Source organism: Tupaia chinensis, unplaced genomic scaffold, assembly GCF_000334495.1.
Source record: "Tupaia chinensis unplaced genomic scaffold, TupChi_1.0 Scaffold000101_1, whole genome shotgun sequence".
Taxonomy (NCBI): domain Eukaryota; kingdom Metazoa; phylum Chordata; class Mammalia; order Scandentia; family Tupaiidae; genus Tupaia; species Tupaia belangeri.
In genome coordinates, this window is record NW_006159565.1 from 2,470,820 (window position 1) to 2,494,931 (window position 24,112).

Consider the following 24,112-nt stretch of genomic DNA (forward strand, 5'->3'; position numbering starts at 1 on the left):
GTTGACAATATTGTAGAATTTACTACTGCCTGGATTTTGTAGATTGTCTCATTGTAGCATCACTTAACATATTTATACATATATATATTTTTTTGAGAGTTTTTGTGCTTTCAGGCACGTGCACTTGCAGGAGAGACAGAAAGCAAGAAATCATCCCCCAGGGGGATGGCCACACTGCAATCCCTTCTTCCCCAGTCTCCTCTCAGAATTTTGGGCATGCATGCACACGTACCCAGCATGCGTGTCAAGCTGCCAAGTCTGGGACTTGAACTGCAGTTGACTAGTGGGAGTCCAGGGACGTAACCATTACACCATCTGTTGGTCCCTTTTTTTTCTCTTAAGTTTATTTCTTGTATGAGCAAGAGAGAGAGATCACCCCCAATTGGATCTTTTATATTTTAAGATTTATTTTATTTAACTTTTGATTAATTAATTAATTATTACTTTTATTTTACCTGGGGGGGGGGAGAGAAAGCAAACCCCTAGGTCTAGGACTCAAACCGCAGCTGGCCATGTTGGAGTCCAGTGCCCTTAACCACCATGCCACCTGCCACCCCCAGCCCCAATAGGATCTTGATATCACAATTTTCTCCTAACTTCAGTCAGCCCCCATCACAACTTGCCCTGTGTATCAGAGAGGTCACAGGATGTGAATCCATAACTTTCCCAAGTGGGTCAACCTCATAGATCATCAGAGTTTCACCAATGTACCACAATCTGGCCAGGTCCCACATGGTCAACCTGTGGTTGGAATCACAACCCACACGCTTGAGAAACATGCCAGTGTACACCCAAAATCCTAACAGGAAGGAGAGATGGAAAGAATGGATTGTAGCATGACTATGCCACTCTCCGTGAGGCATAGTCACTTTCTCTTTCTTGGGAGTGTATGTGTCCTCTGGGACCCCCTACTTCCCCCCATTTAAAATGTTAAAGAAAGTCTTTTATCCTGCTCACTGATTTGAGATGTCGTCTTTATAGTGTACTTGTACCTGTTCCATCCCCAGCTTCAGCCAGGCCTGTGTCATGGGCACACATATGCCCAGTGTACTCAGGGAAGTGTCAGAACTTCCTCATATGGGTCAGCCTCACAGAACATCACATTTCACAGCTGCACCATTGTTCAGTCCCTTCATCTTTTTTTGGTAAAGGGTATGCATGCTCACTAATGAAAGACAGAGAGACCAAGGGATATATAGAGAAGAAAGCACCTCCTCTCCTCCCCCCACCCCCTGCATTGGGGCATGGTCACACTCCAACCTCTTCTCCATTTCTCTATCCTGTTGGGATTTGGAGCATTCATACACGTGTACCTGGAGTGTTTTTCAAGCTCCTGGGTCTGGGATTCTCCACAGTCAGCCAAATGAGATCTGGCTCCCTTAACCACCAGACTACGGGGCCAACCCTTCATCTCTTAATATTATCATGATGGCACTGACTTTAGGAGAGGATACATTCAAACTATAGCATTCTATTTCTAGATTCCCAGAATTAATATCCTTTTCACATACAAGATACATTAATTCCATCTCAATAGCCCCTCCAGTCTTAATTCCTTCCAGCATCAACTCAAAAGTTTGAAGTTCAGAATCTCATCTAAATCAGATATGAGTGAGACTCAAGGGATTGTCAATCCTCAGGCAAATTCCTCCTAAGCTGTTAGTCTATGAAATCAGACAAATTGTGTGCTTACAAAATACAGTGGTGGGACAGGCACGGATAGATAGTCTCAGTTACTTTCAAATTTTGGCAATTATAAATAAAGTTTCTATAAAACCGGTGCAGGTTTTTGTGTGGACTTAGTTTTCAGTTCATTTGGATAGACATACACATCTCAAGGAGTATGATCACTGACTCATATAGTAGGAGTATATTTAGTTTTAAAAGAAACTGTCAAAGTGGCTGTATTGTTTCGTGTTCCTGCAAGTAATGAATGAGAATTCCTGTTGCTTCACATCCTTACCAGCATTTGGTAGTGTCAGTGTTTTGGATGGTGTTCGTTCTATTAGATGTACAGTGATAACTCATGGTTGTTTTAATTTGAAATTCCCTAATAACATATGTTTACAAGGCAGATCTGTGGGCAACAAGGTCCTTCAATTTTTGTTTGTCAGAGAAAAATCTTCATTTCTCCTTCACATTTGAAGGATAGTTTATCAGAGTACAAAATTGTAGGCTTATGAGGTTTTTTTTCTCTACACTAAGTATTGCACTCCTTTTCATTTGCATGGTCTCTGAGAAGTTGGATGTAACTAAGATATGCATTTGTCTTTTAAAATGACTTGTAATTTTTATCAAAAAGTGGACATGATGCACTGAGTAAAAGGAACTGCTGTAATTGTACTGCCTTTAATAATGTGTTGATAATGTGTGGGAGGAGAGGAGTGTTCTACAGTTCTTTGACTAAGATTTCAGTCTTTTAATGAGCCTGTGCCTCTGAACCGTGAACTTGACAAGTATTTCTTAGCTCTTTCACAACTTTAGCTAGTGGTAATAGGCCAGCTAGAGGCAGATGAAGCTGGGTATTTCTTTCCTCCAGATCAGAAAGGTTCTGAAAAAAATCCCAGCAGGTTAGGGTTGGGTTAGCTACAATAGTTTCTCCTTAAGATAGATCTTGTTCAGAAGACAATGCTCTGGTATATTTCAAAATGGTTGTATTTCCTTTGCCCCTCCAGGGCAATATTTCTCACAGAATGAGTGACAGTCTCAGTTCTACAAGCGCTTTAGGGGTTGCAAGTCCAAACTTCCAAATGGAGATGTCAAAAGAACTCCTTGTGTTCTTGAAGGCAGCCCAATCTTTGGCTGTGGAAGAAGGAAAGCGCAGCCTACCTTATAAGCCACATATTCTAATTTCAAGATGCTCATTATCTAAGTTTCAAATCTGATGAGGTTATACATCTTTGCCCCACTTAACATAACTACCAATTGGATTAAATCAATGTTCTCAACTGTGACAACTTTGCTCAAAACCAGAGGACATGTGATAATGTTTGTCACTATTTTTGGTTGTTGTAACTTGTAGGGGATGCTACTGGCATCTGGATGCTGCTAAATATCCTACAATGCACATGAAAGCCCTCTACAACAAAGACTTATCTGAGGGACCAGCAGTTAGCATAATAGCTACGTCGCTGGACTCCCACGTGGTCGACCGCGGTTCGAGTCCTGGACCCAGTGGCTTAAACTCACGCCAGGCGCCTGTGCATGTGTGCCCAAGATCCCGAGAGGAGAATGGAGGAGAAGGGATTGCGGCGTGGCCATCCTCCCCGGGGGGGTGATTTCTCACTTTCTATCTCTGTCTCTGTCTGTCTGGCAAGCGCATGTGCCCTATAGCAAAAACCTAAAAAAAAAAAATTTAAAAAGACTTATCTAAGCCAAAATGTCAACAAAGTTAAGAAGCTCTTCTCAGTAGTATACATCTAGAGGTAGAATTGCTGGGATACAGGGCATATATTTGTTCAATTTGACTGGACAATACCAAAATGTTACCCCATGTAGTATTAATTTCCATTCTTACCAGCAATGAGCATTCCAGTTGCTTTATATCCTTTCTGGTCCTTGGTGGTGCCAATGCCAACCTGGTGACTTGAAATTTGCATTTCTTTGGTTATCACTGAAGTTGAACACTTTTTTAAAAAAAGTTTTTGCTGTGCTTGCCAGAGAGAGAGAGAGACAGAGAGAAAGTGAGCAAATATTTCCCAGGAGCAATGGCCACACCATGATCCCCTCTCTTCCATTCACCTCTTGGGATTTGGGGCAGGGATGTACAGATGCCTGGTGTTATTTCCAAGCCACTGAGTCCAGAACTTGAACTGAGCAGTTGGTCATGAGGGATCTAGCGCCTCAACATCCATGCCACCTGCTGGCTCAAAGTTGTACATCTTTTTTTAAGTTTAACTGGCCAATTGGATTCTTCTCTTCTGTGAAGTGCTTTTTCAAATACTTTGACCATTTCATTTTCCGATGGTTTTATCTGCCTTTGTCTTACTGATTTGTAAGAATTCTTAATTCTGCAGATGAGTCTTTGTAAGTTATACTTATTATAGCTCTCATCCTGCTCTGTAACTTGTTCATTCATTCTCTTTATGGTGTTCTTCCTCTGTATACAATCTTATTAATCTGTTCTTTATAGTTAATTATTTTTTTCTTAGAAAGTCCTTCAACATTTTAAAAACATGAAGACACTGCTCTATATTCTATCTTCTAAAAATGATATAATTTTGCCTTTCACAATTAGGTCTTTTGGATTTTTGATACTTTCTACTTGGCATTTAATCTCTATTTTACCAATTTATTCTTCAGTTTTTCACATTTATTTGGATTTGCTGTGCTTTTTCTAAAATTCTTGTTTTTTTTTGGAGAGATTTTCACTATAGGGCACGTGTGCTCGCCAGACAGAGAGAGACATAGAGACAGAAAGCAAGAAATTACCCCCCAGGGGGGATGGTCACGCCGCAATCCCTTCTCCTCCATTCTCCTCTCGGGATCTTGGGCACGCACGCATACGTGCCCGGTGTAAGTTTTAAGCCACCAGGTCCAGGATGCGAACCGCGGTCAACTACGTGGGAGTCCAGCGACATAGCCATTACGCTAACTGCTGGTTCCCAACATGGAATCATAAAATATTACCCATGGTAGAAACTAAAGGCATCTTCTCTACAGGTGAACAAGATGAGAAGCCACCAAAAAAAAAAAAGACACTGTGTTCAAAGGAAAACAAAAAGCATGTTAATTTAGAATTCAGGGCTCTGGAGGTGGGGAAGCCCAAGATTGAGGCCTTCTTTCTGTGTCATAATATGGTGACATCATATTGAGTATTAAGTAGTTTACTCTGCTGCAAAACCTTTTTAGTTTCCATATTGCTCTTGCACAACACACACTGTCCATAAACTTTTTGAAGACCTCCAACTTCATGATCACCTTATCAAGTGCTACAGACATAATTTTTATGCAGGGATTCCCTTACACCTGATCATTGTTTCAAAAGTTCAGTTGCCTCTCATTTCTCACCTATGAAATGGGAATAATGACACGTGTCTGGGGATTGTCCTAAGAGCTGAAGTTCAGGCATTTACTAAAAATAAAATACCCAGTGGCAGGTGGCGTGGTGGTTAAATGCACTGGACTCCCACATGGCTGACCGTGGTTCAAGTCCTGGACCTAGTGGCTTGGTTTCTCCCTTTCCCTCTCTCTCTCTGTCTGATCAAACTGGAAAATAATAATAATAAATAAAGTTAAATAATTATTTAAAAAATAAAATAAAATACCTACAAAGAACTCCTTGAGTAAAACTCTCTGGTGCCTGGCTCAGATTGGTCGTCCAAATTTAGGGCATTCACAGCCCACCCATGATGGTGTGGGGCTGGAATGGATGGCAGCAGATCCATGTGGGCCCCACAAAGATGATTGACAGCTTTGGGAGGAAACATAAGCTAATTCGCCAACAGACTTTGTGTCTGTTTGGTGCCACCTCAAAGGCGTCACGGGGCAGGCCACCGCACCATGCCTTGCTCACCCACACAAGCCTGGCTGTAGCTGGAAGTACGTCAGGCAAGACCGGAAGCGCCACACCGTGAAGGCTACCGGGAGTTGTAGTCCACCACCCCCACCTCGGGGGCTCTTACGCAGTTTTTTGAGGTGTCTCTGACGTGAACACTTCCAGACCTCAGGCTGTTCCCACGGCGACTGGTACCTTGGACTTGGTGTGGCCTGACACCCTTGCGCTCACGTTGGAAAGGCAGCTTCTTGCTCCAGGGCTGAGTCGAGAGTGCGAGTGTGGCCGGCACCCACTCGCTGCAGAGCGGGACCGTGCTGGGCGGGGACTGTTGTGCACCAGGGTCTGGGGTGCGGGTGCCGTCCCGCCGGACTCTACAGGTGGTGGTGGTCCGCGAGCAGCCGCAGGTTACTAGTTTCACGGCTCCTCTCTCCTGTAGCTCTGCCTCATTGGAGCTCAACGTCCTCAGGAGACTCGTGCAGGGCACCTGTCGGTGTGACAGCCTAGACCAGGTGAGGTAGGGGGCTCCCCTCCTTCTTAAGGATGGATTTGTTCCCCTTGACCTGGAGCTTCTCTGCCGATCCAGGCCCCTGAACTCCACTCGTGCCTCCGCAGGTGCCTAGGTCTCCTGGGGTAGGAGGGAGCAGTGAGGAGAGCCCCTAGCCCTTGTAGCAAACACCCTCTCTTTCAGATGTTCCCTCGCTCCCACAGACCCCCATTGCAGCCAACTATAGACGCTGAGTTTGGAGAGAAAGAGCACGAAATGGTTATCATTGAAGGGTATTGAGCTCCTCCAGTCAACATTTATTGATGCCTGGATCGGATGCCTGGGAAGCGCACACGGGGTCCGTGTCTTGGCTGCAGTCTTACGGAGATGTTGGTCACGTTGACAGCTATACAACGCGATGGTTGCGGTTGATAGTAGGAGCCTATCATGATAGTTATCTCTAGTGGAGGCATGGGCAGCCGGGGGATGAGGATCAGTTCCAACAGGTAAGACTAAGAAAAATGAGATCCGGGTAGATGACAAGAGGCAAAAGGACCAGCACTTGTAAGGAGTGCAAGGCATGACATGACGAGCACTGGGGGGTGTAGCGTCGTGGAGGCGGTGTGGGAACAGAGGCTGGAGCCAGTCAGGCAGCGAACTGGTTAAGGGGTGCGCTCTCCCTCCTGCTGGCGCCTCGAGCGCACACTGTGGGGCAGGAGCACGATTGTTTGGGGTGGTCACAATGTGGCAGCAAATAGAGTTAAGATAGAAGGCAATGAGAAAATTAAGAATTGGGACTCACGTATGCGAAGACAGGAAAGGACCCCGTCTGGATGATGAGAGTGGGACAGCGTGAGTTCTTTGGTTGCAGACTGTTGGAGAAGGGAGGTGGCTAAGACACTCTGGTAGAGACTACTCTTTTAGGGCACTCTGCGGAGAGGTGGGATGTGATGCAGAATTGAAGGAGGATTTGTAGGATGCTTTTCTGTTTAAGATGGAACAGATTTAGAGGTGAGGGGAGGGCGGTGAAACCGGCCACTACAGTTTTAAATCTCAATAAGGCCAAAAGTATGTGTTTATTATTATTATGATTTACTTGTGCCTGGGTCATATCAAAGACGATTTTTCCTACAACATGATTATAATTCTATTTTACCATTTAACTAGTACTATTATAAAATATCTAAATACATAGTGAAGTTTAAATAAAGAAACTTGGTGCTCATCATCCAGATTGAACAAATTTAAAAGTTTATTTAATTTGCTTCAGATTTTCTAAAGAACTCAAACCTTATAAATACATTTGGAACCCCTTTGCACCCCTCCCTCACTCAGATGTAACTTCTAAAATTGCTGTGTATATTTTCATGTTCTCATTTACTTACTAATTATGAATGTGACCATATGATTATTTTGTATGTTCATAACCTTTGCTATATGTTTCTTGGATTGTCTTTTTCTTATTGTTAGTATTTTCCTCCCATATATTCTACATACAAATTCATTTTGTCTTATACATGTTACAAAAAAATCTTGAATAGATTGAGAAAATTTCTGGCCTTTTTCTGATAGGTATATTTTTTAGTACGGATTCATTTCATTTAATGTTTAGTGCTTTATTCTGTTTTTTTGTCTTCTTTTGTCAGTTCATTTCAATTTATATTTTTAAGAAAATTGTCCCAGTTAATTTCAAATTTATTAAATAATCATATATTTATTAAATAATTTATAGTAATCTCTTGTAATGAAAAAACTCTACTAGATCTGAAATTGTCATCAGTTTTATGTCTAATAATAGTTTGTTTTTGCCTTAATAAATTGTGCTTGAGGTTTATCTATTTTATTAGTTTTAAATACAAATCAACCATTTTATTAGTTTTAATGAATATTTTCCAGGAATTAGTTTTACTTTTTTTCTTATTAACATTTTATTATATCTCTATGTTTTAAATAAAAGGACTAAATTTTTTTATCTTATTTTTAAAATTAATTAATTTACATTTATTCGCTGAGCATTGTCCAGAAGATGCTGCATAGTAGCTTAATCATTCATGTTATTGTCAATAATTTTCTAGTTCTAGTGTCATCTATCTTAATCATATATTTATTAAATAATTTATAGTAATCTCTTGTAATGAAAAAACTCTACTAGATCTGAAATTGTCATCAGTTTTATGTCTAATAATAGTTTGTTTTTGCCTTAATAAATTGTGCTTGAGGTTTATCTATTTTATTAGTTTTAAATACAAATCAACCATTTTATTAGTTTTAATGAATATTTTCCAGGAATTAGTTTTACTTTTTTTCTTATTAACATTTTATTATATCTCTATGTTTTAAATAAAAGGACTAAATTTTTTTATCTTATTTTTAAAATTAATTAATTTACATTTATTCGCTGAGCATTGTCCAGAAGATGCTGCATAGTAGCTTAATCATTCATGTTATTGTCAATAATTTTCCACTTCTAGTGTCATATATATATATTTTTTTTCCCCCTATTTCTCACCCTCTGCCATTTGCCACGCTCCTCTCACACTATCTCAGGTGTCCACAGTTGTTTTCCATTCCTTTTTTCTCCCACATTTTATTGATTCACAAAATTTCTTAAATAATCTAACTACTTTCAATAGCAAGCTGTGCTGATACATACATATCTATGAACACATGTCTGACTTAAGGCATGAATCTCTGAGTAGAATGAAAAGACTAAATATTAATAATATTCAACTGAGGAGGCTAGCATAAGGGAAAAAAGAGTAATTCTAAAAAGTGAAAGAAAAGAAACAAATATGAGTGTAAATTTAAAAAGAAATAATAGAGTAGATTAAAAAAATCTTTCTGGGGCCAGCAGCTAGCATGGTCATTAGCACTAGATTCCCACACGGCCGACTGCAGTTCAAGTCCCAGACCTGGAGGCTTGCTTTCTCATTTTCCACCTCTCTCTCTCTAGCTCACTCTGTCCCTCTCTGGTCAAATTAAAATAAATAAATAAAACAAATGAAGTTAAATAAAATAATTCTTTTTTAAAAAAAAAATCCCTGTCAGATTTATTTTACCTGAATCTAATCATGATAAGACATTAAGCAAATCTAAATGTGAAGCACATGCTACAAAATAACGTGTCTGGGGACCAGCAGTTAGCATAATGGCTATGTTGCTGGACTCCCACGTAGTCGACCGCGGTTCGCGTCCCGGACCTGGTGGCTTAAAAACTCACGTCAGGCGCGTGTGTGTGTGCATGCCCAAGATCCCGAGAGGAGAATGGGGGAGAAGGGATTGCGGCGTGACCATCCCCCCTGGGTGGTGATTTCTCGCTTTCTGTCTCTATGTCTCTCTCTGTCTGGCGAGTGCACGCGCCCTATAGTGAAAACCTCTCAAAAAAAATAATAATAGCTTGTCTGTAACACCTCCAAAAATATCAATGTTATGAAAGACAAAGATTGAGGAATAGTCCTAGACTAAAGGAGACCAATGACATATGAAAAGAAATGGTGTAAAGGATCCAAGATTTCTTTAGCAAGAAAGGATATTAACAGGACAGCTAATGAAATCTGAGAGATCTGGGGATTAGACAATAATACAGTACCAGTGATTTCCATCACGATACTGTGGTTGCTGACAAAATTTCTTTGGGGGAAATGGACAATGAAGTATTAGCACACACACACACACACACACACACAGAGAGAGGAGACAAAGAAAAGGATAAATTGTTATGTAATTGAGCCAAAGATGGCCTCTATAATTCAAGTGACTCCTCCGTCATTTCTTTACAGAAGGATGAGTCTCATTAGATCAAAATCCCTCCAGCCCTAAACTCAAGTTTCAAAACATCTATCATTTTAATCACAGTCCAACGTTAACAGATGTTTAATCATTTAGAGCCCTCTTGCTTGATATACCCCCAGGAAACTGAACCCAACAGCTTCTAACCATAGATAAAAACCATGGGGCTTTTCAGACCCCAAGCAGCTCTGACCTAGAAATACTCAGGAGTTGCCTGTTTCTTTGTGTGTGTTGCAGGGTGGGCCCCATGCCACAGCCTCTGGGTGATCTCCTGCTGTGAGGGGCAGGCCCTGTACTTGCAAAGCCTTGCCCAGCTAAAGTTCCTGTAGGACTGCTACCTCATGGTAGACTCTTCTTCCTTTATCAGTACTGAAATCCTTCCATCTCCATACCACCCTACACAAATCTGGTAAAACATTAGTATTTGAGGACTCTACATGAAGAGTATTCAGGAATTCTCTTTCTTTTTTTTTTTTTGGAGAGGTTTTTGCTATAGGGCATGTGCACTTGCCAGAAAGACAGAGAGAGACATAGAGACAGAAAGCAAGAAATCACCCCCTAGGGGGGATGGCCACGCTGCAATCCCTTCTCCATTCTCCTCTTGGGATCTTGGGCATGCACGCACATGTGCCTGGCGTGAGTTTAAGCCACTGGGTCTGGAACTCGAATTGTGGTTGACTACATGGGAGTCCAGCGACATAGCCATTACGCTAACTGCTGGTCCCAGGAATTCTTTATACTATTCTTGCAACTTTACATTTGAAATTATTCCCAAATAAAACGTTAAAAAGAAAAAAACCTAAAATTAGTTCTCTGAAAGTATTGTTAAAATGAAGAAATAATTTGCTTGTATTTAAAACTAAGGCAAATAGACAAAATTTTGACATAATTGAGATAGAAAAAAACATTTTTAGACATTAAAAAAAGACAATTTCAGATATGGTATTTTAAAAATTATAAATCATTTATGCTATACACTTGAAATTAAATTAGACAATTTTCTAGAAATATATGCATCACTAAAACTTCCTGACAAATAGAAAACTCAAATCTCTTATATATATTGCAAAAATCTTGAGTAGAATTTGGTAAAATTCCTTAAAAATATTTGGACCTAGTATTTCTTTGATGGGTATATTTTTGAGTACAGATTAATTTCTTTTCTTTTAAAAATAATTGCCAAAGGGCATATGTGCTTACTAGAGAGAGAGAGAGTAAATGAGAAATCTCTCCCCACCCAACAAACGCAGAGGGTGACCATGCCGCAATCTCTTCTGTTTCTCCCTCCTTTCAGGATTTTGGACATGCACACACATGCACCTAGTGTGTTTTTCAAACCTCTGTGTTGTGGACTCCAACCAACATTTGACCATGTGGGATCTAGCTGCCTTAACCGTCACATGAAATAGTATGGATCTATTTCATTAAGTTTAGTAGTTTAGATTTTTTGTTTTTGTTTTGTTTTGTTTTGTTTTTTGGCCAGAGGGCACATGTACATGTGCTTGCTGGAGATATCTATGTATATATAGAGAAATGAAAAGTGAGAAAGTACTCCCCCATGGGGTATGGTCAAGCCACAATTCCTTCTCCTCTATCTCTCCTGGGATTTGGGGCATGTGCACATATGCAACCAGCGTGTTTCTCAAGCTACTGGGTCTAGGATTCAAACCATGCATTCAACCAGGTGGGATCCAGCCACCTTAACCAGCACACGACCAGCTAGCCCAGTAGTTTAGGGTTTTTGTTTGTTTGTTTGTTTTTTGAGAGTTTTTTGCTATAGGGCATGTGCACTCACCAGAAATAGAGAGACAAAGAGACAGAAAATGAGAAATCGCCCCTCATGGGGATGGCCATGCCGCAATCCCTTCTCCTCCATTCTCCTCTCAAGATCTTGGGAACGCACACACACACACTCCGTGTGAGTTTGTTTGTTTGTTTTTTTAAGATTCATTTAATTTTATTTATTCATTAATTTATTTTAATTCGACCAGAGAGAGAGAGAGAGAGAGAAAGTGAGAAAGCAAGCCACCAGGTCCAGGACTTGAACCGTAGTCAGCCATGTGGGAGTGTCCAGCACCTTAACCACCATGCCACCTGCAGGTCCCCCTCCGCGTGAGTTTAAGCCACCCTGTCCAGGACTTTAACCATGGTCGACTATGTGGTCGTGGTCGTGGACTATATCCAGCGACATAGCCATTATGCCAACTGCTGGTTCTGTGTGTTTTTCTTTTTTTAATTATTTTATTTAACTTTATTGTCATCTGCTGGTCCCTGTTTTTGTTTTTTTGTAAACACACTTTTTATTGTTTTCTAGTTCTTTTTCTTTTCATCAGAGAGAGGAATGTATGCCATTTGATTTTTTTTTCCTTTGTGGTATTTGTTAAGGTTTGTGTTATAAATACACATTTATAACACAATTTTTATAAATACACTTCTCAGATGTGCTTAAGAAGAATGTATATTCTCGGACCAGCAGATGGCATAATAGTTATGTCACTGGACTCCTGTGTAGTTGGTTCAAGTCCTGGACCCAGTGGCTTAAAACTCACGCCATGTGTGTGTGCATGTGTGCCCAAAATCTGAGAGCAGAAAGGGGGAGAAGGGATTCCAGTGTGGCCTACTCCCAGGGGTGATTTCTTGCTTTCTGTCTCTCTTCTCTTTCTCTCCAGTGAGCGCACACACCCTATAGCAAAACTCTCTCTAAAAAACAAAACATATATTCTCTATTTGAGTATATTATTTTCTGTATCCACTAGATCAAGATTTTTAACTGTGGGACCAGCAGGTGGCACAGTGGTTAAGGCAACGGACACTCCCACATGGCCAACCCCTGTTTGAGTCCTGGACCTGGTGGCTTGCTTTCTGATTTTTCCTCTCTCTCTCTCTCTCTGTGTGTCACTCTCTGTTCAAATTGAAATAAATAAATGAATAAATAAAATTAAATAAATAATTCTTTAAAAAGAAAAAAAAAGATGTTTAATTGTGATTCCTATCTCATATATCTTTAAGTATTCTAATTGTATTTTAGGTCTTAATTTCTAAATGTGTATTAAAATATTTTACTGTGATAGAGATCTTCCAATCTCTCCTCATTGTATCTTTATTGTTTCATGTACATTTGTGGGACTTATTTATCATATACAGTAGTTGGTGCATACAGGCCTAAAATGGAGCTGGCGTCTGATTGTTGCTTTGTCTCTTTGCAGTGAGTTGTTCTTTTTGCACATCTTGTCTTTTATCTTGAAGGCGAGGTGGTTGTGGCTAGCACAGTAGAGACTTTTGCTGGGCTGTTACTGTATGTGATGGAGCCCTGTTCAAGGGAGAGTCAAATGGGCAGTGGCTTTGTTATTGCCATGGTTACCTCCACTGGAGCACAAGCTTCACAGCACTCTAGCATCATTCTGTGCTTCAGTTGGGTGGACCGTCCCCTCTTGACCCTCTCTCCATATCAGTGACTGTTGTTGGCTTCTCAGTGCTTGCCAGCCTGGGGGTGGAGAGGTGCTCTTTGTTGTCTCAGTTTAGACGGTTCGAGTCTCAGTGATCCTGCCCCTTCTACAGTGGGTAGGAGACCTGTAAGCTCCACCTCAGGACACAGCATTCCTGTCCCTCTTCCGGGGGGAAATGCATTTCCCGCAGTGGTTTAGGGCTTTTGTTCTTCAGAAGAGAAAATTCTGGATGGGGCTTTGTATGTTTCCCTTCACATCCCTCCTCAAGTCCCATTCCTAAGGGAGTCTCTCTGGGCTCCTGCCAGCCCTGATCTTTCTTGTAACACACAGTGGAGGTCTGTATTTGTTTTCTGTTGTGTGTAACAGATTATACACATTTAGTGATTTAAAACAACACTTATTTACAAGCTCCCAGTCCTGTGGGTCAGAAGTTCAGGTGGGCTTGATTGGGATCTGGGCTCACAGTATCACAGGCCAAAGTCAGGGAGTTGGATGGCTGGGCTCTTATCTTGGAGGTTCACGGGAGGGTCTACCTCCTAATGCTCTGGGGTGGGTGGCAGCATGTGGTTTTAGAGCTCAGGTTCCTGGCTCTTCACTGGCCATCAGCTGGGGACCTCACCAGTTCTTTAAGGCTACCAGCTTTCCTTCTCAACATGGCCCCTCTATTTTCAAAGCCAGAAAAGGATCATCAGCTCCTGTGTGTGTATGTGTATGTGTTTGTGTTTCCAGCTTCGACTTTCCCTTCTGTTACCAGTTGTTTCCGATTCAGATGTAAAGTGCCTTACTAATGTTTTTGGGTGCATCTAACCATGTCATTTTTTTAAAGAATTATTTATTTCCATTTGTTATTGTTAGTTTTTGTTTTGTTTTGTTTTGTTTTGTTTCCAAGAGAGAGAAAGAAAGGGAAAGTGAGGAAAGCAAGTCACCAGGTCTGGGACTTGAACCATGGTTGGCCATGTGGGAATCCAGCACCCTTATCCACCACACCACCTGCTGGCCCCATCTAACCATATCGTCTTGCTTTCAGGTTTTCTTACTATCTTTGTGAAGACTTGGGCTTGGACTTTGTAGCTGAGGTGCCTCCCTCCTTTCTGCCTAGTTTCAACTCCTGTGAAGAGTCTTAGAGGCTGAAGCTGAGCCTCTGACCAAAGGTAAGGTCTCAGTCAAAGAACAGAACTTAGGCTACCAAGTGAACGTGCCCAAGTCCTCAAGGCTTACGTACCTCCAGAATGAAATAATCCTTGCCCAGAAGGTAACCCTTGAAGCAGGAACCTTCTTTGGAAAGTGAGATCCCTGTTCCTGAGGCCTGTTTACATAGCTTAGGGCTGAAGTTAGAGAGCAGTGGCTACTAGAATCTCTGTATCCAAAACAGCCCTCACCCACTTGTTGACAGAATGAATTTGGGTGAAATCACAGCAGGGAATCATGTGGGATTTAGTTAGTAGAAGTTTTGCTAGAAGGAAAAAGAGCAACTTCCTTTAGGGTGTAAGAGGGGATGGATAGGAGCAAAGAGATTTCTACAACACTTGAAGGAAATCCCTCCAATCAAGGTGCTCTAGAAACTCACATATGGTCTTTTCATTCTCTCCTGTCTATGGGTCTAGCTTTCACTTTGCCCTTATTTCCCTTCCATGTAAATTTCAGTAAACATGTGTACCCCCTATCCTACAGTCAGGCATAGACATTTCTTTTTCTTTTTTTAAGGATTTTATTTTATTTATTATTATTTTTTAAAATTTGCTACATGGCATGTGCAAATTATTTTTCCTCTATGGGATATCTCAGGGAGACCTCACAGAGAGAGTGAGGGAAAGTGAGAAAGCAAGTCACCAGGTCTGGGACTCAAAATGCGGTCAGCCATGTGGGAGTCCAGCACCTTAACTACTATGTCATCTGCTTGCCCTAGAAGCTGCTTTCTTTTCTTTTTTCTCTCTTCTCTTCTCTTCTCTTCTCTTCTCTTCTCTTCTCTTCTCTTCTCTTCTAGAGAGACAGAAAGAAAGAAAACAAGAAATCACACCCCCCCCCCGCCGCCATGGGAGATGGCCACACCACAATCCATTCTCCTTCATTCTCCTCTTGGGATTTTGGGCATGTACGCACACATGCCTGGCATGAATTTTAAATCACTAGATCTGGGATTCAACCATGTTCAACTACATGGGAGTCCAGTGACAACCATTACACCATCTGCTGGTTCCAAAAAGTTGCTTTCTTAATCTGAGAGTAGTTTATTTTTCCTTCCTATGTTAAAGTCTATAGAAAATGTGCAAGAGAATAGTGGTCAGAGCGGCCCAGCTGGCTAAAGGCCAAACCAGCACTTGCACTCAGGGCTTCTGTTGCAGGCAGGGGCTTCCTCCACTGTTAAACAATTTATCACTAAAACTCTCACCTCCCACATTCTACTCCTTCAGGCTTCCTCATGGATTTCCTCTCCTCCAGGGAAGGACTTTGATAGGAGTAAGATGATATAGGTATATTATTATGAAATACTTAAATATTCAAAGAACGCATACATATTTTCATTTTAAAAATTAGAATATGGGTCCCAGCAGGTGCTGTGGTGGTTAAGGCACTGGAATTTCCACATGGCTGACCGTGGTTCGAATCCCAGGCCTGGTGGCTTTCTTTCTCCCTCTCCCTCTGTCTTTCTCTGGCAAAACTCATGTGAAATAATAATAATGATAATAATAAATAAAATAAATAGTTCTTTAAATAATTAGAATATGTCACTGTGTTAGGAAAAAGACTCTTGTGCAAAGAAGACATTTGTTAATATTTTGTTTTCTTCTTTTTTCTTTATATGTTTATATAAACACATTAAATGTGCTACAGTTGAGGTATACAAACAGAAAAAAAGTGAAGAGTCTCCAGCTACAATTTTTTTGACCAACACTGTGGGCTCTGTCTGCCTATATTTGTTTTCTGGGGCTACCATAATGAAATGCCACATACTGGGTGGTTTAAACAACAGAAATGTGTAATCTTAGGGTTCTGGAGGCAGGAAGTTCGAGATCAAAGCATTGGCAGGGTTAGTTCCTTCTACGGGCGTGAGGGAGAATCAGTTCCGGGTCTCTCCCCTAGCTTCTGGTGGTGCTGGCAGTCTTTGGTGCTCATGACTTGCAGAAGCATCATCCCGGCCTCTACCCTCATCCTCACCTACTGTTCTCCCTGTGTGTGTCCATGTCTAAATTTCCTCTTTCTATAAGCACAATCGCCATATTGAACTAAGGCCTAATGACTGCACCATAACTTGATCACCTCTGTTAGAACTGTGTCTCCAAATGAGGACACATTCTGAGATCTCGAGGGTTAGGACTTTGACATGTCTTTTGAGGGGGTTACCATTCAATCCATTACTTTTTCCTCTATGGGATATCTCAGGGAGACCTCACAGCTACTCAGTTACTTTAGGTCATGATAAGGGTCATTTCTCCTAGCTTGTTGACAGTCTGGAGAACATTTCACTCACATCCAGTTTATAGCTTCTCTCCTCCCAGAAGACCTCCCCAGGAGAAGGGCCTATAATTTATCACTGCCCTTCCTCAGCCTTTAACTCTTCCTTCTCCTCATTAAAGCTGCTTTCTCCTCTGGGGTCAGGATGTGAGGAGGGAAAACAGGGCGAAAGTGGAACATATCTGTTGCTTGGTTGGTGCTATTTGTAGCTCTCACCTGGGTTGGTGGCTGTCCTCACACAGAAAGCCAAGTGAGGCTCTTTGTGGGGTGTGTAGCCTGTGACACCAGTAGGGGGCTCTCTAGAAGACCTCTCTACCACCCTCTTTAACCCCCTCCAGCTCTTTCCTGACTATTCTCGGCCTCTTGGGCTGGCTCTTCTCACCCTGGCAAGCAGCTTGTATAGCCAGCATCCTTGCAGTAAAGCTCAAGCGCATTTAGCTTCTCTGGCATCTTCTTAGCCCCCAGGAAATTGTTGCATCCAGTTTCCCACAAATGCAGGGAGTGCAGGTGCCCCTTCCTACCCCCTCTCCACCCTTCTGTCTGGCTGCCATGCTCTGACTTGATCCTTCAGCTCCTGAAGAGGATTCTGTTTCTGTGTTCACAGATGCCCCAAACTTGCACAAGAGCTTGCTTGTGGTCTCCCCTCGAGACCTACAGCGTGCCTGAGAATTTCTGTTTTGCTGCTGGGCACATGCCTGGCCTGAGATATGCTATGCTAGCTCTTTCTTCTTACAGGTGCCCTCCAGGCTCCTTGAATGGCTCTCTTAGATTCGCCTTCTCCTAGGCAACTTCTTCAGGAGACGCTCCTTCTCCCAGAGGAAGGAATTTGTTACGGTGTGTCTAGAAGCTCCACCTTAGAGTTTGGGTGTTTGGGAATTAGTTGAAATTTCAAGGCCTCTGGAGAACAATCCCACCAACCTCCTGTCACCCACCTGTGAATCATACTTTTAAGCATTCCTACTTTTTCCTACTGATATTGCTGGAAGATGTTTCCACATCAAATATATTTTCTGTAATATTTTTAATTGAGTCATAGTTTGGCATGCTTCATTTGTATCATGATTTATCAATTGCTTATATTTTAAGAATTATTTATTTAACTCTATTTGTTATTATTATATTTTTAAAATTTGACCAAAGAGACAGAGAGAGAGAGAAAAGAAAAGGGAGAAAGCAAGCTGCCAGGCCCAGGACTTGAACCATGGTTGGCTATGTGGGAATCCAGCACCTTTAACCACCTTGCCATCTGCCAGCCCCCTCTAATTGCTTACTTTTAAGCTCTAGATAGTATCCAATTAAAAAAAATATCGCCCTTAGAATTATTTATGGAATTAATGTATTCCACAGAGTTTTAGTGTCTCTGCAGGATTCTGGGACTGAACTCAGGGATCGAAGCCACCGGGGTGATCTTGCTGATTCTAGCATGCCTCCATCTGGAGAAGGAGCTCCCCTGAGGTCCCCTTGGAGTCGGCAATGGGTGCAAGTCTGCTTGGGGTGTCCAGCTAGTGCACCTTTGCTCCTCAGCCTTCTTACTCCTGTTCCCTGGGAAATGAGGAAAGGAGAAGTGCACAGAAGCCCTCAGACCTCGCTTCATATTTTGTAAGTGGCAGAAGCACACCAGGAGTCATTTCCTGGGGAAAGATCAGCAGAATTATACCAGGCCAATTCTCTCTCTCTCTCTCTTTAGAGAGATTTTGGGCTTGCTGGAGAGACGAACAGAAAGTAAGAAATCATCCCCAAGGGGGATGGCCACGCCGCAATCCCTTCTCCTCCATTCTCCTCTCGGGATCTTGGGCACACACGCACATGTGCCTGGTGTGAGTTTTTAGCCACTGAGTCCAGGACTTGAACTGTGGTCGACTATGTGGGAATCCAGTGATGTAACCATTATACCATGTGTTGGTCCCCAGGCCAATTTTTTTTTTAAGAATTATTTTATTATTTTAAAAATTTAACTATATTTATTTATTTATTATTTTAATTTGACTAGCACGGGACAGAGTGAGTGAGGGAGTATGTGAATATGTGCATGTTGGAAGGGGGGGAGTGAGAAAGCAAGCCACCAGGGCTGGAACCGTGGTCAGCCATGTGGGAGTCCAGTACCCTTAACCACCATGCCACCTACCAGCCCCCACCCCAGGCCAATTCTTAATAAAAGTGACTGCTGACAGACTGCAACTCTGAGAGGAAAAATAAACTTAACAAGATTCATGGACAGAATTGAGTGGCTCTAGTTAAGAAACCTCCATTTGCCTCAGCTAAGCTCCATTTAATAACCTCTGCTTTCAAGAACCCATTTTTTATCTTTTCCTTTTAACTTCTTCAACTTCAAGGGCAGGACTGGTCATTAGAAGCTCTAGGTTAAAAAAAGATCAGTAGGCTATAGATATTTCTTAAGGAGCTGTAAAATTGATTGAATCTGAAATACACAGAGAAGTTTAGAACATTCAAGTACAAAGAAAATTTTAAAGTGATCATTATTCTATTACCCAAAGCTAATGACTACCAGCATTTTGTCTTGCATCATTTTTAAGATTATCCTGACAAATGTGTGGATGTGGATGTGTGTTGGATCAATTAGCTTCTAACCACTTTTTCATTATCAATATGCTATCAATAAAATTTTTTCTAAGATTTTACTTTTATTAGCCACATAATTTTTCCTCTTTGAATGTAGTGTATTTACTTAACTAGTTCTCTCTTTAGTTGGGTTTAGTTATTTCCGTTTATTTTTTTCCCCAGAGTTTTACCAAATTATAATAAATATCTTGGCAGCTAAATCGTGACTGTTTCTCCAGAATAAATTTCTGCCAATCAAATTTCTGGGTAGTAAGTTGTCAAGAATTGCACTTTGAGGGAACCAGCAGTTAGCGTAATAGCTATGTCGCTGGACTCCCACGTAGTCGACCGCGGTTCGTGTCCCGGACCCGGTGGCTTAAAACTCACGCCGGGCGCGTGTGCGTGCGTGCCCAAGATCCCAAGAGGAAAATGGAGGAGAAGGGATTGCAGCGTGACCATCCCCCCTGGGGGGTGATTTCTCGCTTTCTGTCTCTATGTCTCTCTCTGTCTGGCGAGCGCACGTGCCCTATAGAAAAAACCTCTCCAAAAACAGGTGGCGTGGTGGTTAAGGCACTGGACAATCCCACATGGCCAACCATAGTTTGAGTCCCGGACCTGGTGGCTTGCTTTCTCACTATCCCTCTTTCTCTCTCTGTCTTTCTCTGGTCAAAATAAAAAATGAATGAATAAATAAAATAAAAAATAAAATAAAATAAAAAGTCAAAGGAGCCAGCAGGTGGCGTAGTGGACTCCTACATGGCCAACCACAGTTTGAGTTCTAGACCAGCCAAGTTGAAAATCAAAGCGTGTGTGTGTGCATGCATGCCCTAAATCCCAGGAGAAGAACAGTGGAGAAGGGATTGCAGCATGGCCATCCCCTTGCGGAGTGATTTCTCACTTTCTCACTCTCTATCTTGGCAGTGCACGCAGCTTATGTGGCAAAAACAAAAACAAAAAAACAAGCCTTTTCTCACCCATACCTGGGGTGTCCCAGCAGTCAATTGGGAGCCCACGAGGTAAGGTGGGCCTCTTACATCTTCTCCCCTACTCTAATATCTGCCTTCACAGGTGTCTGCTTTCCCAGAACAGCAGAGAAGGATCATGTCCCAGGTGAGTGTGTATTTTCTTCATACTGCACTTTGTTTTTTTAACTAGAGATTTGGGATGCTTATGAAGATGCATCCAATAAACAAAATGCAAGCCAAAGTCAGGATCAGTGAAAATACCAAGAGAATGAAAGCTCAAGGCTGTGGGAAGGACAGACTAGATCCTGTACAGAGAGAGCTGGAGTTATTAAGTATTCTGCAAATTCATGTCTGACATTTCTGACACTTTAAAAAAGCAAGCAGTTTCCATCCAATATATGACATGTGTTTTCTGGGACAAGTACACCAGCTTCTCAGGGGAAATAAAGCTTTTTCAGACACTTAGAAATTTATTTGATGGATCTTCATATGAGAGACATAGCAGGCAGGTTCCTCAATAATAACAACCTTGAAAGAAATGCAATAGCAAATCTCTTGTGACCTTTCTTTTTCCAGTAGAAACAGCAGATATTATGTAAAGCAGACATCTGTGATTCTAGTTGTTTAGGGAATCCAAACATTCTGGTCTCTAGAGAGTCTTGTAATGTTCAAAATGACCTAGAAAGAACACTTTGTTATCTAGAGGGATGAGTGAATGGGTTGCATGTTCTTTCAGATTATTTTCCATAACTTTTGATGCAAATGAAGCGTGAACTGCTTAGTGTCCATCTTTGGCAGAGATGTATAGGGAAATGATGATCCGGGCACTCCTGGTTTTTCTCCTCAAATTTGGGGTGGCCACCACCCCTCTCTTTTCAGGGCTCAGTCCTCAGCCATCTACCCCTGGTGTCCTTTAGTCCTTTCTCATTCAATTGTTATCTTCCTTCAGGCATCATTGATGTTGCTTTCCAGCAGCCTGTCAGGATTGGAATTCTCCAATTCCTCTACTCCTAAAAGAGCTCTCTTTACCCTGGGTTCCAGGATTGCATAGATGTGAAGTGCCCTGGCAGAATCCTTGAAGTTATAAGAGCCAGAAACCCACATAGATATAGGTAAGAATATTAAACACACACACACACACACACACACAAACTAGAAGGTAGCTCCTGACCTGTAGGAAGAGCAGGTTTGCAGGAATTCAGAGAATCCAGGAGCCCAGACTTTGTCAAGAGTCTTTCTTGTTCCTTGGGCTTTGCATCTGTAACTTCCTTCCCTCATACTGACTTTTCATCCATATAGCTAGAAATATAGTAGCATGAGACCAGCAGATGGCTTAATGATTATGTTGCTGGACTCCCACATGATCGGCTGTGGTTTGAGTCCTGGGCCCAGCAGCTTCAAATTCACACAAGGTACATGTGTTTGCATGCCCAAAATCTCAAGGGATTGTAGTGTGGCCATCCCTCCCCCAACCCAGGGATCAATTTCTTGCTTTCTATCTCTCAGGCAAGCACATGTACCCTATAGCAAAAATCTCTCTCAAAAAAAAAACAAAAAAAAAACCCCTCTGTTGAGCACTTCTGTACCAGTCACTGTGCTTTTTATATATTATTTCATGAATAAACCTGAGAAAAGATATGTCTATATCTAATATACAATACTATATATATATGTGTGTGTATATATGTATATTACTATATATATGTATATATGTGTGCGTGCGTGTATATATATATGTATACACGCACACACACACACATGTATATGACCTCTCCCCATTTTATAGATGAATGAACTGAGGCTAGAGATGCTAATCAAGTTGCTTGAGGTTTCCTGTCTATGAGGTGGTGGAGTTGGGCTCTGATGCAGAGAGACTATAGAACTGGACCCTTAACAACTGACCTGATGTGTGGGTTTTTGTTTTGTTTTTGAGAGAGAGATTTTTGCTATAGGGTGCATGTGCTAGCCTGTAGAGACAGAAAGCAAGAAATTGCCATTCTCTGCCCCGGGGGGTGGGGGAGGGAATGGCCACACCACAGTCCCTTCTCCTTCATTCTCCTTCAGGATTTTAGGCACACGTGCTCAGGTTCCAGGCATGAATTTTAAGCCGCTGGGTCTGGGACTCAAACCACGGTCGACTTAGATGGGAATCCAGTGATGTAACCATTACACCTGGTCCCTGATTTGTAATTTTACCTACCAATTCCCTGTGCAACCATTACACCATCTGCTGGTCCCTGATTTGTAGTTTTACCTACCAATTCCCTGTGTCCAGCAAAGAAATACAGCAGTATTTACCCAGTCTATTCTGCACTGTGCGATATGGTAGCCATTAGCTACATGTGGCTGCTGAGCACCTGAAATGTGGTTAGTGCGACAGAGGACCTAAAGTGTTAATTTGCATTTAAATTTGAAAGCTGAATCCCAGGAAAATACTTTTTTGTTAAACACTTGATTAGTTTGATAAGCCTAGATTTTTCTGGGACCAGTAGATGGTGTAATGGTTACATTGTTGGACTCCCATGTAGTCTACCATAGTTTGAGTCCCAGACCCAGTGGCTTAAAACTCATGCCAGGTGTACATGTGTATGTATGTGCATGTGTGTGTGTGTGTGTGTGTGTGTGTGTCCAAAATCCCAAGAGAATGGTTTAAAAGAAATTACAGCATGGCAAATCTCCCTGGGGGGTGGGGGGATTTCTTGTTTTCTGTCTCTGTCTCTCCAGTGAGCATACATACCCTATAACAAAAATCTCTCTTAAAAAAACAGACTGGGAACCCAGCAGTTAGCGTAATGGCTATGTCGCTGGACTCCCACGTAGTCGACTGCGGTTTGCATCCCGGACCCGGTGGCTTAAAACTCATGCCAGGAGAGTATGCGTGCATGCCCAAGTTCCCGAGAGGAGAATGGAGGAGAAGGGATTACGGCGTGACCATCCCCTCTGGGGGGTGATTTCTCGCTTTCTGTCTCTCTGTCTGTCTGGCGAGCGCACGCATCCTATAGTAAAAAAAAAAACAAAAAACAAAAAAACAAAAAAAAACAACTCTCAAAAAAGAAGAAAAGACTGGCTTTTCTTGTGAACATTTAAAATATGGTATCTTTTTTGTTTTTATAGAGGTTTTTGCTATAGTGCATGTGTGCTCACCAGAGAGACAGAAAGCAAGAAATTACCCCCTGGGGGATGTCCACACTGCAATCCCTTCTCCTCCATTCTCCTCTTGGGATTTTGAGTGCACGCGTGCACGCATACTCAGTGTGAGTTTCAAGCCACTGGATCCAGGACTTGAACCACAGTTGGTCATGTGTGAGTCCAGTGCCTTAACCACTATGCCACCTGCTGGCCCCTAAAATATGGTATCTTAATTGAGATTAACTATAAGTATAAAATATGGAGATTTTGAATATGTGGTATGAAAAATAGACCAGTAATAAAAAACAATGATTGTATATTGAAATGATAACACTTATCTATATTGAACTAAATAAAAATAGATGATTAAAGGTAATTTTATCTATATTCCTTTTTAGAAAAATGTGGCTAATAGAACATTTCAAATTGCAAGTGTGGCTTACATTTTATGTCTCTGTTGGACTGCACCAGTTTAGTGTGTGATAAGCCAATACCGACTGAGAAAGTCGATGGCTTGGGACCAACTGGTAGTGCAGCAGTGGCAGCACTTTGTGACGCTGGGCCCTCATCAGGAAGCCCTGGGTTTGTGTCCTGAGGCTTCCCTGACCCTTGGCCAGTTTTCTAGAGGTCAGGACATTGTCTTGGAATTAGCGTGGCCTGGAGTCTAGTTTGCTCCCACCCACCCGCTGCCTCTCTCCCTGTCACAGTTGCTGCTCCAAGGCCCTGGCCTACTTCCTGCTCCTCCATTGCACATGCTCTTTCTACCATCAGGAACACTTTGGCACACTCT

The 24,112-nt window shown here is 41.9% G+C and overlaps 1 protein-coding gene and 1 long non-coding RNA gene across 2 annotated transcripts in view; both read left to right on the forward strand.

The window, feature by feature from the left end:
* The first annotated feature begins 5,850 nt into the window (after positions 1-5,850).
* On the forward strand, positions 5,851-20,339 carry LOC114006936 (uncharacterized). Its single transcript, XR_003548592.1, has 3 exons — positions 5,851-6,006; positions 14,244-14,367; positions 20,297-20,339. It is a non-coding gene; the product is annotated as an uncharacterized LOC114006936 (long non-coding RNA).
* A 799-nt stretch (positions 20,340-21,138) lies between these two features.
* Positions 21,139-24,112, forward strand: part of LOC102481895 (zinc finger protein OZF) — a 12,149-nt gene continuing 9,175 nt past the window's right edge. The window contains exon 1 of the mRNA XM_027769996.1: positions 21,139-21,305. The gene's annotated coding sequence lies outside the window, so the exon portion shown is untranslated. The remainder of the gene's footprint in view (positions 21,306-24,112) is intronic.